We start from the raw sequence: 13400 nt of genomic DNA on the forward strand, positions 1-13400 counted from the left end.
ATAACAATTTACTTAGTATAATTTAATTATGCATTTAAATTTGTGATATATTGAAACCGAGCTTAAAAAAAACCGAAAAATATATCTGTATCTAAGAAATTATAATTTTTTTGTTAACCTCCCCTCTCGTATTTATGATAATACGTTAAATTTAAGAATAATAATAACCATAATGTTTAATAATTGATTTATTCCAATCTTGATATCAAATTTGCTTCAAATAAAATTATTTAACAAATACTTAGTCTAGGATGTAGAAGCGATGAAATAGGTTCGTTAGGAGCTTCTTTGCCGCCCACTTTCTGTGTCCCTTCAGACGAACTTGGACTCCACATTCCAGGATTTAAGTTTGTGATAATTTCAGGTTTCAGACGCTGCACTAAGCGGAAGGTGAAATAATCTACGCTTAACATTCGTATTCAATCAACCCTTCCCACCCAAGATACATTATGTGTGGAAAACTCGATTCCTCCGCCGTATTTTGGGACTGTGTCTAAAACATTTTAGTCCTCTCAGACGATATGAAAATGTATTCATGCAGATTAAATTTGACCTAATTTAATTACCTCTTGTCTAAGAGTCTCTAATGTCGAATGTACGAAAAAAACTGTTAGTATTAGTTATTTGACGTTTTTTATATCTATTCGGTAGGAGTTAGACTCAAAATTCCAGGATTCAAATCTGATATGTGATATTTTACAATAAACGAAAGGTTAAATGGAGCCAACAGTAACATTAACAATGACCTCTAAAATAGCAAACATTATCACATGAAATGCATTGCAGTAAAGACTTTATATATTAATAAATGATTTTGTTAAATACGATCAACTGTTACTTGTAAACCAATTTTAATATTCTATACAACACGAATATATACAGCGACAATGAAATTAGAGTTTCTAGCTTATGAAGAATTTATAGACAGCACATTCAATCGGAGGCCAGTCAGAGGCTTCGGTCATATTTAGCTTATTAGGGGAAGGTGTTGGTATTAAAACCTCCACTTCGCGCATCTCAGCGTCTTTCGAGTATCTTTTTGCGGTTTAATCGTTGGTGTTTAGAATGAATTTATTACTTAACAAGTATGAGTAGGAATTTGCCAGATCTTTTATAGCCCAGTAACGATCTCCATTTAGGAAATTCGTTGAGAACTAATTTAAGATTTTATTTTATATGGATTATTGTATTATATTAATACAAAAGGGAAATAAGATGATTTGAAACTACTTTATAATAAACTCAAGGTTTGAAGAGAGTACCTGTCATTGCAAGTATTGTTCAAAGTAAAGATTTCAATTTTATTATTATTAATTAAAAGTGACTTTTAATAATCATCAATTTAGTAAATAATGGTCAAAAAGGTTTAGTACATCAAGACTTTAGTCAATATTGTTCGATAAATTCAATTCAAGGTGAACTATTCTACCTATTCAAACAGTAACAGGTTGTGAGACACGTGGTATGGATAATTTTTCTATAATTGTTTTGTTCAGTTAGATTATTTAGCTCCGTCTATAATAGATAAAAGTACATTTTATTTAGATTTCAATTATTTATTAAATTTTAGATTTATAAACAGTTATTTTTTATGAATTTAATTTGTTTTATTTGAAAGAAGAAAATCAAAAGTGAAAGCTTTTACAAAAAAATCGTTATGTGAGTTTTCAGTAATTAAATATAAATATCTACCTATGATAAGGACTGCTATTTTAATCATTTCAAATTACTTAACTGCTTATTAATAAAATTGTTTTAAGTAAATTGAGAAAGTATTCTCCCGTATATTAAGCCTAACAAATACAATTAATTTATTTTTAAACTGAATAATTAACTGCAGTCGAAATTTTAAAAAAATACACTCAAGATAAACTTTTAAATATACAAAGCAGTATAACATTCAACCTTATTGTATAAAATCACGTGGCTTTCCCTTATAGAGTATACAGGTCACTTAGTTGGTAAATACGTATAATACATAATTTAATGTCGCAATAAGGAGCATTTAGTCTTCAAGGTGGGAATAAACTATTTTAAAGTTATTTAAAGCTCTTACAGAATACAGGTCAAGCATTGTTGAGTGATCCTTCGGAAGGAAAACTACTAATCCACCGTCTGTAATAGATTATTTCTTTGGATCTCAGGAATCTTAATTTATTAAACAATTGAAAATATCTATCTTTATCTCTTAGATTGTTTTATAAAAAACACAAAAACAAAAAACAAATCAATCTCATGTATATTATTGATTATTAAACTTTAGGATGTGATAAGAGAGTTTAGTTTGTTTAATTCCTTGTATAGTTTTGTTTTATTTATATTCTTGTGAGCTATTAGTTTATCCCTTAACTCGATTTTATCATTGAGAATGTAATATAAACATTTTTTTACACAAACAAAACAAAGAAAAAATAATGGTATGATACGTACAGCCTACCTTAACGTGTCAAATTTTACTTACATTTATATATTTATTAAATTTATCAAACAGTTAAACCGTATAGTATATATCCTAAAGACACATATAATATTAAATAAGCCAAAATATCTAAGCTATAAGATCGAACAGTAAAATAATATTTGTTAGTCTGCCACACACTAGCAATACAACGTGATATACCATTTATAATGTAAAATACTATAATTAGGACTATTCCAATGAAAATAATAAGAAAATCTACCTAATGGACCAATAAAATTTATTGTTAGTGTATATCAAATTTAAAAATACTTAATCCGAAATCAAATTTATCAACGAGTTGATACTTAAATGTTATCTAATGATAAAGTTACACACATTTTAGGGCCTTTTGTAATGAACATGGGAACAATTAAAACATATTTATAGATACAAAATCAGATAAATATTATTAACATTTATTGACAATTTACAACGTATAATTTCTTAAATTAAAACTTGATCTAATAAGATTTTTAATACACATGTGTATCACTACTCCTTGTTAAATGTCATTTTTAGGGGTAACATATTTGAATACAACAAAACAAATAAGCAAATTGTTGTAGTTTTATGATTTTTATATATAACAAAAATAACAAATTAATTCTTTATATTTATAAAAAGCCCAAGATATTTTTATATATCAAAACACTTATCCGGACAACGTAGTGCTTAATATAGTGGAAACAATCAGCCGGGGTTCCACTCAATTTATCTTGTAAGGATTATCCGATCAGAGATATCTAGAAATTTATATCGAGGTCAATCGCACAATTGTCTTGGTCCAAACTTGTCAGTGTTCTCTATTCATTATGCAGTACAACATGTATAGCTTTCATTCAAGTAAATCATGTGTAATAAATGCCGTATTTTAAATGAAGTGCCAGAAACATATGATTAACCAATATTTCCAATTCAAGAACGAGGCTCAGTTACATTAGATGGGATAGTGTATGTAGTGTATAATGAAATTTAAATTTATATGAGTGCAAAACAAGGTTTGATGACAGTAAAATACACACAGGATTGGCAGAAGAAGTGTTTGAGCAATGTTATCGAAATAAATGTTTGCACTTATAAAGATTATTATGTATTTTCAGTTTCTCATACTACTCAAAAATATCAAGTGTAAGTCAAAGGTTTGACATGCAATTAAGTTAGGCGTAACAATCACTATACCACAAACTTACTTTTAGGTGGTAATATTATGTCAGATATTGAACTCTGTTTATTTATCTTAGATTTTTGGTCATACACAGACTCGCTTAAGATTATTTTAAGATTATGAGGTATGAATTATTTAATAAATTTTATTCACTATCTCAATACTTCATTTTATTATACTTTGAAAATAAATGTTATTATCTCTAAAATACTGTCGCGTGGTTTTGTTTGCTTTGTATTTGATAATATTTATCGACTACTGACACAAATCCACTAAACGCGGCGGTGCATGTAAAGATGCAAGACTATAAGCGGACAAATTGACGACAAACTTAAAAGACACTTTACATCTATCCAGCAGGTAAAAAGGGAAGTTTCAATGACACTTAACCAAACTTTAAGATTATACATGCCCTACCGAATAAATCATTATGGCCTTTATAGACAAAAGGTTCCAAGAAAACTTATGGGTACCGGAGAAACGTTTCCCAAGATAACTTGTCTCATGATATCAAGAGACGAGGACAATCAAAAAGAGACAAGTATCATCTTGCGTACTTTTGCTCACTAATTTTAGTTTCATGCTGTAGCAAAAATATTAAAATATAAATGTTACGTTGTAGTAAGGAGGGCACTACAATACAAGAGTGCGCTGATATTATATCTGGTAACCGACCTACAACACTGACTTTCTACTGCATTGTTTTATTTTTATGAATGAATAAGTTACAATATATATTTATATTTCACAGTGAGTAACATCATGTGATTTTAATCAGGTTATTACATAATTATTGTCTTAGTGTTAGCAAAAATATTATTCGGTACAGCATTAGCTAATAATTTTCCTTGATCTTATGGGTAAGCTTGATGAAGAAAACAAATAACGGAATAAATATAATTATAAACGAAGTGCTAAACAATAAGGCCCTTGAGTGACAGGCTTTGATAATGCTCATCCCGTAGTAATATTATTATAAAACACTAAATGGGCAGGTTAGCTTGGATAAAAAGTGGTCCCTCCAAATTTAGTTCATACAAAATTCTAACAATTCTGAAGAAGTAGTTATGCCTTAATGAGTGTCTTTAATGAATATTGCAGTCAAATTTGTATTTATTGTTAGTACATTTTCATTATGCATATACAGGATGGCGCATATGTTAGTATGCCCAGAAGAGAGTTTTAAGGGCGTTATAGGTTAATTGAATAAGACATTTTTAGGCAAACATAAAATTTAATTATATAAACGTACTTACATATTATCATACAATGTTATAGCAGTTGATCTAAATGTCCACCTTGATTTTGTGTACACTTGATACAACAACTGAGAACTGTATCACAAATCTTTAGCAATAAAGGTTTATCGATAATATCAAGTTTTAATGCACTTCTAATTATGTTTCTAAATTCGTCAAGATTTGGCACTTTTGAAGTACACAGTCTCCTTCAGATTACCCTACAATAAAAAATCACCTGACCCAGATCTGGCGAGTGCGCAGGCCAATAAATTTTACCACGGTGATCAATCCATTCATTAAATTTGAATATAACAAATCTCGAACTTAGATACCGAAATGCATATTGAACAGAATAGTTTATATCCGATCAGTAAACGCAGTTATTCCAATCAACGCGACCATTTAGTTTGAAACATGCCTTATCACACTACAAAATGTATAGCATAAAATTTGAATCAGCCTCCGAGCGGATGATTATTGACTCACAGAACTCAAATCGCCTATCAGAATCATCCGCATAAAGCGCTTTGAGTAAAGATGGATGTTAAAGCCTAAATTTGAATTAATTTAATATTCTTTGCATGCTTATTCTTGATATTTATAGTTCAGCAGATGTCTTACGAGTCGATTTACTGGAATTGGCTACAAAAGCTTGAGAAACTGTCTGCAGGGTTACTCCGGTGCAAATTGATCGTGTACGACCACACTTTGGGGCATTTAAAACGCTTCCTGTGTTTTAAAATTTCTTATTTAACTTCAGCATATAATTTCGAATAGGTATCGATATTTTTATTATGCTTTCACCACAATTGAAGGACGTAAACTTGTTGTTTTGATGTAAACATTTAAAAACATACACAAACAAATAACACATGCAAAGAGCGTCACTTTGCACTAGCCACTGGAGCAGATAATAATGAACTTACTCCGTGTTTCGGCCAACTTAAAATTGTTACCAACCTATCAAAACAAAATGTCCCAATTTATAGGGAAACTGGCATAAATCTTAAAATACAGCACAATCTGTTTCAAGAGCACACAAAATATCTTCAAGATAATTTTTAAGAATGAAATAGCTTCTCAATAGGGATCAAATAGAATACTATGAAGACATTCAAGATATAAGAAGGAGCTGGAAAACTAGTGCTTGTGCATGTTTATACCAACGCACTTAAACCCATAATTTAAGTGTCTCCGTTACTTGCACTGTGGTTTTATATTATATTTCCACGTTCAAAGCAATAAGTTACAGGTAGCACTGTTACAAATTATAATTTCTGAATGTAAATATCAAATGTTTTACTATTTATACAAAAGCAACATTTTTTTTCCTAAAAAAAAAAATATTTAATAGTTTCATTAGTTATATATTACAAAATTTTTACAGTACTTGGATCGAAAGTTTTTTTTATTAATACGTTGTTATTGCGTATTCTAAGGGAATCTGGTTTTTCTGTAGATCCTAAAAAAGTGATAGCAAACATATTAAAAAAACTATCATTATATGTTTTTCGAACATAATTTTATATTTTTAAAGTGAAAGTTTTATTTATCGAGAATAGCTTGCAAATTACTGTTGAAATGCACATTTTATTAGATAGCGTCTACAGAAAGAATAATCTATTATAAGAATTTATACTTTTACTGCAGTTTTTTTGGTTTTATTAATTAATTTGATTAGGTTTTTATATATTTCGAGAGGAAATTATTAACTTATTATAATAATATTTATATTTATTTAAATAGTAACAATTTCTTAATTACGAAATATTATTTCAATTAGTGTGAAATGTTCAATACATTTCTGCTGTTTTTTTATATTTTATAATACTCACGGAACAATATGAAGTCAACACCAGTGTAATAACCTACTAGAGGTGGATAGAAATGTTTTAAATATAATTTAAACAAGTTATGCCTTATATAATATGTGTACGACACCTAAACATGCCATTTATCAAAAAATTGTATTTGGTAGAGCCCAAAGACGACAGTATAACTCTGTCCGTGGAGATTTGGCAAAGTCCTGATTCAATTTCGAGGTTCCTGGCCCTATAATAAAATCACATCCCCTTCCAGCCTAGATTACATTGTCAATATCAAATCTAAACTATTTATGAAACAGTCAAAGTAAATTAACAAAAGATTATGTATTACTTTTCTAAGAGTGGTAATGTAAAATTATAAAAAGAAGAATATTATGACTGAAAATTTATCATCAATTCTGGTTAGTACTTCAGATATAATTATATAACTTATCTCTTGCACTGTATGTATGCTGTTGATATTTCAGTCCTTCTAAATGTAATGTAATGTGTTTCATAAACAAAAAAAGAAAAATAAACGCAATTTATTACAAAGAATCTAAATATTTTGATATAACGAATTAAAAAATGTAATATTGACAGATACACTCAATGCATTAGCCCTATAATGTATGGTTTAATGTGTAGAGTACTAAAATTATGTGTTATAATGTACTTTATATACAGATAAATTTAGTAAAATTTTAATAATAGGTTAATATACAGGTTTTAATACATCATTACAGGTTTTAATATTTCTTTAATTTTAAGAAATTTAGTGCAGCAACAGCTATTAACCTTGCCTCTGTTTGTAATTCTATATCCTAACGTCAAGTTATCCAGCTACTTATTTTGTATATTAAGTGCAAATTCAACCCATTCCATATACATGTGTGTGTTTATGTTTGTGAGTGTGTGTGTGTGTGGTTTTTTTTGCGCCCAACTATTACATAAATTTATACCACTGAAGTGGGTATATTGCTTTTATAGTACTTTCTGCAATTAGTCTAAACACTTATAGAAATAGCTACGTCTTGTTACACATGATATACCAATGTATTAAAAATAATCATATTAAGCCCCACTGGGTATTAAAGCGTAATTAACAACAAACGTTATTTATTAGGATCATTTTTGAAAATATTTACTACCATTGATGAATATTACATTTCGATTAAGTTAAAACTAAAAATTCTATACAAAGACTACTTTTCTTTCTGCTTTGAAGTGTCTAACGATGCTAGTTATTTACTTTTTTTGTGTGGTAAAAAATATATAAATGTTTTTTTAAGGATAGGCAGATCCCCTTGCATTATTCTGTCCGTCCTCATGGACCACTGGCCTGTGCGAGGATTTTTACTCCCAATTAATGTTATAATGATAAATTTAAGAACGATGCAATAAAGCTGATATTGCGTACCAATTAACCTGGATGGTATCACTTCTAGTTATAAACAAACCATTATTTGTTAATAGTTAATTGCATATTCCAATATACAAACAACTCTATTATTTATGTCACAGTTCCGAAAGCTACCTATTTCTGATAGAACATAAATTCAAAATAAAATTTGACAAACAAGTATGACTTCAGATATAAACAACTAAAAACTGAAATAACTGTTCGCAATCCGTGTAATTTATTGTTGAACTTGGACAGTGGGTCTGATTGCACTGGAACTACAACAAAGTGCCGTCCTGTGCCCTGGGACGAGTTTCAGACTCAGGTATACACACTATATTTTACGCTTAGTAACAACGTTCTATATCGTAACTTAGCTTAAGATTAATTAAAATTAATCAACCATTGCTTTTTTAAACATTTTACTTAACTTAGTAATCTTGTCCTAATGTTCAATACACCGTTAATGCTGTCAGAAATTTATATTAATGACGGTGCTGCTTAAGCAGTGGAAAATCGCCTATTAATGAAGCAGTCTATATAAGGAAAACGTAAGAAGGGAATTTAAGAAGAGGATGCTGATAAGACATTAAAAAATTTATATGAGAAAAATTTATATGTAGGAGCGTTTGGACAATATATTTTGGAGTAAATGAGAGCCTTTTACTGTATGCTTAGCCCATAGGGACTCTTATCGGCTAATACCATATGGATACCTGTTAAATATCAACTGGATATTTGCACATATTAGAACATAACATACTATTTAGAAACATATTATACGTTTATAAATTATAATTAACTTATAAATTAATATGTCTATAAAAAAGGTAATTAAAAATTGTGCTTTTTAAATTTTGTTTTGTCGAAATAGCTTATTCCTTGACTGTATTGTCAATACAAGAATACGCCAATGCCAATTTCCTATCTTGAACTCGCCTTGCTAATTTGTGTAAACCTGTTTGAGTTAGTCCTGTAGTTCCTTATAATACAGGTATCTTTCTGTCATATAGTAACAATCAATGTGTTGCATCTGCTAACTGACAATAATTTAATAATAATCCGAACATAGACATTTCATGAAATTTGTCCTGAGATTGTTATGAATATATTTCACATATTTGTGTTCTACAGAAACATTTTTCATATTTGTTTATACTCTATGAACTCGTTTATATCATAATTAAATAACAATTTCGTATTTAATTATAAAAGTTGAAAAGTTCTAGAAATTTGAACGGATGTTTATTTTAAAAGGATTATAAATTACTAGTGTATAAAATCATTAATGTAACAATTTATAAAACAATGCAAATTATTTTCATCATACGGTTAAAAATTAAAACATATGAGTTTGCAGTAGATGAATTATGAAGCCTAATTTTTATTATGAGAACGAAAATAATATAATAATGTGTATATTAAAGTTTATCCAGTTTGTCTCTAATTATGTATTGTAACTCACATGCATTGGCCAGGGGCAACCATCAACCTTAAGGTTGAACCTAAAATACTAATTGGTAAAAACCATCACCAGCCCTACCTCAGCAAGCATTAGCTTCTACATTTGATCTAGGAATTCAGAATTTACAGCATATAAGACAAGGCGTTGTAACTTTCTCACGTTGCCTATATATTTAACATCACTAGCCCCAGCCTATGCAGATTCTTTGGATTCTTGTAATTATGTAATTGGTTCTGTTGTTTTTACATTAGTTTTAACACTGTCTTCAAACAATTCTAACTATCATCTTGATAAACGTATTCTAAAAAATGTTTGTATCAGATGAACCCAACTTGAAGCCGTTTATAAAATTATTAAAACTCTGTATGTATATGGCAAAAAATTTTAATTTTCCTCCTTCCGTATTAATGCAAAATTCTTATTTTAAGTCATGACTCAACATTCAAATATTTAATAACGTTACCTACACCTTTAGCCCTGATTTATGTGAATCAACCAGGCATGATATTTTATTATCTCATCTCAACTGGCTAGATAAATCACTTTAATTTTTCTAATTGTTCTTTGTTTACTAAATAAAGTTCTGATAGAAAATCTCCTAAACAATCTAATTTAAGCGATTTAAAAGACAAGCAATTTATTTGAAGTATTTTTATTCAAACCTTATTCATTTAAACTTTGTGGTTTTTTTTCTTAAAATCAGTAATACAAAGGAAGGTTATGGTGCTACAATAATTAATAACTACATATTATTTCACCTTTTACTTACACAGTATAACCTGCAGAACTTTAATTAATCACCAAAATATCAATGCAGAGAAACCAAAAATACGATTACTTTACCTTCACTACGTCTAATTAGCTACAGAGGACTACCTAATTCTTGCTTAGTATGCTTTTATGACCGTATACCAAGCTAATAAACCTAACTGCCTCATTATATGCTTTTTCTATTTTCCACGTAATGGTTAATAGTGTTAAGGAGACCTAATTTTTACGAATTTTTACGTCTTAAGGGTTTTAACAACTTATATAGCTCTAATAAATGCAAGCATTCTAGCTAAACGTAGTATACACAGTTTTCTTTTCACTTGGTTGAAATTAATTTACGAAACTGTATATTTACCCCTGGCACCAGATAAACGAGAAACTCAAGAACTTGGAAAAGAGTCATTCACAAAAGAATTGGAACTTTCTAAAAGGTTACATCTGGATTGATAACAAGGACAACTGATTTTGGCTATGAATTTAAAATATACTTCCTTGGCTTGTATCACATTTAGTTTGATACAGCGAGTACTGCATTACTCTGTTGTGAGTGAGCTATGTTCACTGCATTTGCTTATACAGCAACATTTTGTATTCAAGCCCTGAAAGTCTATCTCATCGATATCAAATACATTCAGTTATAAAGTGATATTTCGACTCGTGTAATATGTACCTTCGGATTATTCCAAATGGCTTTTGGTATAACAAATGATGTTATTTTTTATAGTTTATTGAACATCACACGTATATGACAATAATTTTATATTTCTATTTTATTTTATTTTAGAGCCTCTGATAATCACACATTATTTAAAATGAAAATAACGTTGAAAGTTCACAAATAAATAACATATTTTAGCAATTTTTTTAATTTTATTGTAATATATTTATATTGTCAAACACCAGAGTGCTATTATGACTCCCAATCATATTTTATTAGTATAATACCTGTTTATAGTTATTGTCAAATGTTATTATTTCATTTGGACTATGAAATATTATCTGGACTAATCTCCAGGTTTTTAGCTTCAAATTTAAGTGTTTTAAATTACTACGTAACATGTTTAAAGCTAAGAAACTAAACAAAGAAATCAAACCCTTCCTATGTTTGGAGTTGCTTATTACTAAAAAATGTTGCCCCTCTTAATTTCAGAGTTTCTATTTCAGGTATTCAGTACTTAACTGATGATGGCTATATCTCTAAATATTTATCAAAAATAATTTAAGAAATGTGGTGATTTTACATTCCAACTGTGTTGTGTTTGCTAAGTCCCAAATTCTTTTAAATGATCATTATGAAATGAAGAAATTCTCATAGTGATGAATGTATTGAAGCTACAATCGGTCTTCCTAATGGATTTGAAATATCCTTGCGGAATTTTACCAATATATCGTAAATTATTGTTTTTCTATTTATTTATTAGTAATTTTAAATTATGAATTTTGTTTTCTTATAAGACATTATTATTTATGTAATTTGATATTATTTTCACAAGATTCTTCAATAAAATAACTACTTACAATTTTATAAGTGTTTTGTCACTTAGTTGTCTTTCTGTTTCTACAATACCTGTATAATTATTTAAATTCATTGTAACAGAGACATCCCTCCATATCCTAATAAATATATATTAGTGCTTCCGGATTGTGATGTGTTCGTAATTTTCTTATATTTTGTAGCTCTGATTATAACCTAATTACAGAAAAATTTGACGAATTCCATAAAAATTGATGTTTTGTATGTTTATACAAGGAATAAAATATAGGGTTATTGCGTCTCATATTATGAGTTAGATAACAATTTCATGCTAATTATTAACATACAAGTGTGAGTCGTAAGTGGTTCTATGTCTGTGCTGAGAATTCTTGCATCTGTATGTTTACTCTTAATACCTACATACAGATGGCTATGAGCAATATAAACAATCACAATTATCTATGTGCATAACTACGGCAGTCAGACCAACAATATTGCTGGCATTTCGCCAGCAGACATCTATAAATATTCATACTGAACACTAGATCTAATCACTACCCTTCTGTAGACGGCGGCGTCAGCAGATTGCCTACACGATTGTTGCCAGTCAATAATAGAACTATCTTCAAAATGGATTTTATAACTAAAAACACTGCCTTTATTTCCACAAATAACATAACTCTTTTAATAAACATTTGCACTTTATTAACCATTAATTGCAAGGAATAAAAGTCGTATTAAATTCAAACTGCTATACGTATAAAAATTAACCATATTCTGTAACGTGCATTATGTTCTTGGTTGGGTCAATTACAAAAACTCAGAACTCTATTTTAAATATAAATTTTTAAAGATCCCTACACTTGGACGTACAATCATTAACAATAGCTCAGGCAAATCATATAATAATGATAAGGGACAAACAAACTAGAATATGAAAAAGCTCTTTTACACCAAGTTAAATAGTTTCTGATTGCAAGGAGGTACATGTTTTATACAACGTATAACTCAGGGAATCTATTTTTAAATAGTTAAGGGTGATTTAATAAATATTTAAAAAATAAACGTAATGTAGCAAACAATGCACTTTAATTTAAGTCTGTATATCTACAAAAACGTGATTGTCTATTATTATATCATTCTTATATAAATATTAATATATGTATATATATATATATATATATATATATATATATATATATCATATACATATATAAATGTCAATGACATAATCTGTTTTTAAATATAAATGTATATAAAAAACCTTATATCATTAAAACTTCTTACAGTTTTCGGAAATTATGTCATGGTTTCATAAACGATAAATTTAAACCGAAATTTTGTTCGCTAATAACCAAAACATTAACAAAGGTGATTAAAATTAACAATTTGTTTGATTCTGTATATTATTCACAATCCAAATACATTCAACTAGCCTACAAAATAAACGTTGCAGATCCATGTTTCTACAGGAGGAAGGCAAATTGAATTGGGAAGGTTTCGCCAGTGTCGCATGCAAAATTAGAAATCTTTAACTCATTAAATTTTTTAAGATGTGTGGTTGAATGATACGCAGACATATATTATACACAAAAAATATTTTGCATTGCCACAGA

This window comes from Homalodisca vitripennis, chromosome 3 (assembly GCF_021130785.1).
Source record: "Homalodisca vitripennis isolate AUS2020 chromosome 3, UT_GWSS_2.1, whole genome shotgun sequence".
NCBI lineage: Eukaryota > Metazoa > Arthropoda > Insecta > Hemiptera > Cicadellidae > Homalodisca > Homalodisca vitripennis.